Here is a 5,773-nt window from a genome sequence, read left to right as displayed (position 1 = left end):
CACCGTCTCCTTTGTCTCTGTGCCCTGATATTCTTGAGAAATGCATTCGGTGCAATCATTTGCATTCATTGCAATCTCGTTTTTGTGCCGAGTGGTTGTTAAATCATTGGAAAGTGCAGGCAAGCTTGATTCTCAGTATCGCCACAAGAGGTCGTACTTTGTTAGTCCATCCATTTTGGCTAACCTGATTCTAACCCCATCATCCCTCAAAAAATAGACAGACCACTGTGAGCCTTCCTAACTGAATCATAAAACACTAACACACAAATGGCTGGCTCCACTGTATTATATCAGAACCAGTTGTTCATAGACTGCCCGGACATGACCCACATTTGTATTGAATTTCTGTCCTGTCCATCTACACCAGGGGGGCCAAAGGGGGTCAAATCCAGTCCAATACAGGGTGGTTTGAGTTTAAAAAAATATTTAAAAAAATAATATATACAGTGTATTGGATTTTTTTTGGGGGGTGACTAACTCAATATACTTTAAAATGACTAAAACCAAATCGAAACTGTGTACAAATGATAATGTACCTATATCAATTGGATAGAAGACTAAATATGTCAATCCCTGAACCCTCCCACCAAAACATACGGAACAATGCATTGAATAGCATAGGTGTTTGTTAGGTATCAATATAGACTCCCTGGAAACATAATCACAGCTCTAAAACCTATGAGAGCTTGGAACAAGCCACTAAATCTAGAGGTGGTGAGCCAGTTCAATCACAAGGATTCACTGCCAATCCATTGGCAGAATATCCCGTAAATGTGATAGAAACCTAAATGTTTATGTAATTTAGGGACCACGGTACAGTATTGTGCACAGGATGGCTTGGAACTGCACATTTTTACAAGATACAAAGATTGTTGCTATCAGAAATAGCACACACAATTTCTTTGCTATGTTTTTATTTCATAAACACATCATTTCATCTGAGTAGGAAACAGAATGTCCTCTTTCCCCCTTGTTGTCCGCCTATATATCAACTACATGTCAGTGTGGTAACTCACTCTTTGTATTAGAAAGCGGGGAAGGGGATTTGTCCCAATAGCATTTACCGTGCAGTTTTATGTAATCCTCATACAGTCCTTGGCTTAATCTCTGTATAAAGGTCAGAGAATGGTCTTTCGCTTTAGTTTTTGCATCCTCATGTTTAGGTGTTGCTCTCCTGTGTGCATCTTAATATATTTGTTTGTTTTGCACATATAAAAGAGCCTACTATGCCTGATATGACATTAATGTATTTAGATTTATCAATTCGATCTGCACATTTGCTCTGTTTTATGGAGAAGTGTTTTTAATGTATTTATTGTTACCATGAGCTTTGTCCAGTGATGGGATATTTGATTCAGGACTCAAGACTGGGGTGCCATGGCAAAGAGCAGACAATTCTAAAGACTAGAAATCCCTGGCTGTCTGTTTCACACTCATTGTGACCCTAGTGAGCGGTTGTAGATGATGAGAGTTCATAGTCCCTCTCATTTCCATGGCAACGTCGATTCACAAGGCTGAACAGTCTAACCTAGTTAACTCTTCTTCATCCAGCACGAACCACCCAGGGGGCGGGGGGGGGGGGGGGCAGTGCCCCTGTGACAACAATTTTGGACCCTCTTGTGGCCCCCCTAAATGTGGAGTATGAAATCATTTTTACATAACTGTAACGGTCGTCGTACGCAGTGGACCAAGGCGCAGCGGGTTGAGTGCTCATAATGACTTTATTTGAACACAAACAAAACAAGAAAACGATCGACCGAACAGGATTGCAGGCTAAAACACACAGCTATGCAACCACAACTTCCCACAAAGGGACAGGTGAAAACAGGCTACCTAAGTATGACTCCCAATCAGCAACAACAATGTACAGCTGTTCCTGATTGAGAGCCATACCAGGCCAACAAAGAAATACACAACATAGACAGAACATAGAAATACGAAATAAAGAACATAACCCAAAACCCCCGGAATACTCTAACCAAACACCCCTCTACATAAACACATATACTAACAAACCCCGAACCACATAAAACAAATACCCCCCTGCCACGTCTTGACCAAACTACAATAACAAATAACCCCTTTACTGGTCAGAACGTGACAATAACACATTTTTGCTATCATTCTTTTTTTACATCCGTTATTAGACAGTGGCAACGCGGAACACTAATGATTATGAACATGGTCTTTTGCCTGCTAATGCCTGCAATGCAGTGAAGAAAACGATATGACAACAATAACGTCTAATGTAACTGGCCCCTCTAACAGTACAACTGGCCCCAGCTTGGCCCCTCCAGTTGAAATGGTCTAGAACCGCCACTGGGACCACCTGAGCACACTTCTCACCACAGTACAATTCAATGATTCTTTGTCAGAATAAAAATACTCTCTAGATCGAATATGCACTGCATAAAACATCTAGTATGAATGGAAGTTGTGGAGTGCATTCTTAGGACTGGACTAACAGCTACACATTGAATAAATATGCTCATCTTCCCTCCAGCTCCCAATATATTACAAACCGGGGTAAGAGAAACATCGCAGTAGGGATTATTCCACTATCTTCACATGCTGATGAGTTTCTACACAAACACCTTTCTCATATAGCTAAAACCGAATGTTTTGTCCAAATCAATTAAAATAGCGTTTGATCTGCTCCATTACATTTCCCATATTTCCAAGGAAAACGTTCACTAAATCGACTGTCACTAGTCATTTACATGCCCCAAATGCTTTGCACATACCGTATACTTCATTTTTGTGTTTATTTGTCAAACATCCAACAGTCTGTTATTTCAGTCAGGGCTCTGTACAAAGGTGTGGCTCCCTACTATTGACTTTGGGCGGTGGAGCAACTGTTCTATCCAAACTGCAATGTAAATTGCAAATTGTAAATTGTATGAATTTGCATGCCTGATTACATGTCAACATGTTTGGAGAGTTACATTGTCTATGGCAGGTACATGATACTTTATACACATGCATAATGCAACAGAACAGAATGCAAAGCATGTTGTATACATGTTATAACATACACTTTGACAGGAACATGCGTGACATTGATGTAATGTTTTCCACATACATACATACATACCTAACATGATATCGGCTTTTGTTCACTGTGGTGCTCTCAGATGCCAACCATTAGCCAGTGTATTGGTCTGACAACCAAAAGATCACACCGCGAATTTAGAGCAATTCCATTTTAACATCCTCCTATCCTACATAAGATCCTTCGCTGGAGTAATCGACCACAGCCTAATGCCCCATTAACTGACCATACTGAAAAAAACTCCCGGATCCATATAGCTGTGCTCTGTGCCGCATGGATTGTTCTACATTTGTTGCTACTGGAATAAAGTTAGACTGTTCCTGTCCGCATTCAACTGTCCCCTTTTGATAAACTAAAACAAGTCGCCTACTAAAACAACTTGGCTACCTGTAAGTCATATTTTTGACTGCCTGCTTTGGAAAAAAGGCTGCATTTCCAACAATCATTCAGGCGTATTTCACCTTGTGGCTGTGATGGTCTGACTCACTGGGTAACGCCAGGTCACAGGTCACATAACAACAGCTCAGGAGAGGTCAGACATTGATTGCCCCAGTTCCACTGTAACCGTTGTCATAACAATCATTGCTGTACTAATCATTCAAATAGTTCTAAATTGCAGTGGGACCAACAACTAATTAGGCCTACAGCAAACTAGGCTACAACAAAGATCAAGTACAATAGTCTACCTCTAACAAAATGCCCAAAACAACCCAATCAACTGCAAATGTTCTCATAGCACTGTTTTGGTGTAGTTTTCCTTCATTTGTGTAGAACAGCTTCTTGTTTCCTAAGGAATTGCATTAACCAGTTCAAACAGTTTTACAGATCTTTTTAAGGACGATTTGATAAAGGGCTTAATGTAGGCTATACTGTGTGTAGCATACCTTGGTTGACTAACATAAGGTTACACAGGTTAATCATCACGCGGGCCTTTTCAGAGTATTGTTTGGGTTAGGCCACCACAGTAACGTAGTCTTCTTAAGAATAAAGCAATAGGTCAACTGTGAACAATACAATGCATCAATATGGTAACATACACTATTGAAGAAGAGTAACCTATAGACCTAATTGGATGTTTGGTTCACTGGAAAATTTAAAGTAGGTTAAAGCAATTCTAGTTTTACCTCCAATCTTTATTTTTATTTTCTCACACAGAGTTTACAGAGATAACGCCTGACGCCAGTAAATGCAAAAGCCAAGGGAGAGACCAGTGTGCTGTGAACAACATAAGCATGAGCAACAATAGTGGAATTGACGGTGTGCCTTCTAAGTCCCCCATTGAAACTGATGCAAACTGATACAAATATTTGAATCATGCCACAATTGTACTACATAATACTAAACAAGGTTGGAATGTTGCTATATCAATTCAATAAAAGACAATAATCAGTTATTTTGACACAAAAAAAGTACAAATCTGTTGAAATCGTACTGTGGATGTATAGACTCCAGAATTTCCTGGTTGCTAAAAATCGCCTAATATCAGTTTATGTAACAAAACAAGCATAGAAATCCCAGAGCTGAGAAGGTATAAAAAAACCTGTCGTTCTGCCCCTGAACAAGGCAGTTAACCCAATGTTCCTAGGCCGTCATTGAAAATAAAAACTTGTTCTTAATGTTCTTAACTAACTTGCCTAGTTAAATAAAGGTAAAATAAAAAAATAAAGTAGAAAATGTAGAGAAGTCAGTGCTAGTAAGGGGGGGAATTCAAGTGCAGTGTTTGAAGCTGGTGCACAAAACTGAAAGTAAAAGATGTCAAACCAAAATGTGAAATAGAGCACATAGAACAGATCGACAGCTTCTTAGACTTGAATTTCAATGAGATTGGCAGATCTATAACTAACGTTTCTACGTGAATGTGGTCGGGCCCTTATGAAAAAAAGATTGCAGTCAGAGTGCAGTATAACTGCAGTATGCTGCAAAAACTCTGCCCAAAATAACACCTTTTTTTACTGCAGTAATTTTGCAGTGTAACTGGAGTTACAGTGCAGTATAACTGCAGTTATTCTGCAAGTACAGTACTGCGAGTCGACTGCAGTTACTGCACTTTCAAAATTGCTATATTTTTTTGCAAAGGGTTGCTCAAAAAGTAACATATTGCAGCTTTAAATGGGGTATCAGCCTACTCAGTGACACTCACAGAACACAGGTAGCGTCATAGCTCTTATTGCACGACTGTACCTGGGGGAAATCACCTTCCCAGTCAGTCTATTGTCTATACATCCACGTTGCGATTTCAAATAGTGCGATTTTTTTTGTCTTTTGTAGAATTTATAAAACAACACTCCAACTTTGTTTAGCATTATTTTGTACAAGTGTGTCATGATTCCACTATTTTCATCCCTTTGCATGAGTTTCAATCGGGGACATGTATTTTTGAAGGTTAACCGCCGATTCCACTACTGTCGTTCACGCTAATATTATTCGCGGCCCCACGTGTGGTTACGCGCAGAGATCAGAGAGAGAGAGGAGAGACTGGGGCGAGCCGCACAGCTGGAAAACCGGTTTCTACTTGTTATCACAACCACAAAGTCATAATTGGCTATATCGTAACAATTCATAATATAACAAAAAAGAAAAAAATAAGCTTTTTGTTCTTTATGTAAGGTTAGGCATACGCATAGCAGCGTGGTTAAGGTTAGGTTTAACGCCACATTTGAAGAAGATAAAGTGTAGAAATGGGCGGGGTTTATGACTTTGTGGCTGTGGTAACGACCCCGT

The sequence above is a fragment of the Salmo trutta genome, chromosome 12 (genome assembly GCF_901001165.1).
Source record: "Salmo trutta chromosome 12, fSalTru1.1, whole genome shotgun sequence".
Classification (NCBI taxonomy): Eukaryota; Metazoa; Chordata; class Actinopteri; order Salmoniformes; family Salmonidae; genus Salmo; species Salmo trutta.
This window is presented reverse-complemented; position numbering follows the sequence as displayed.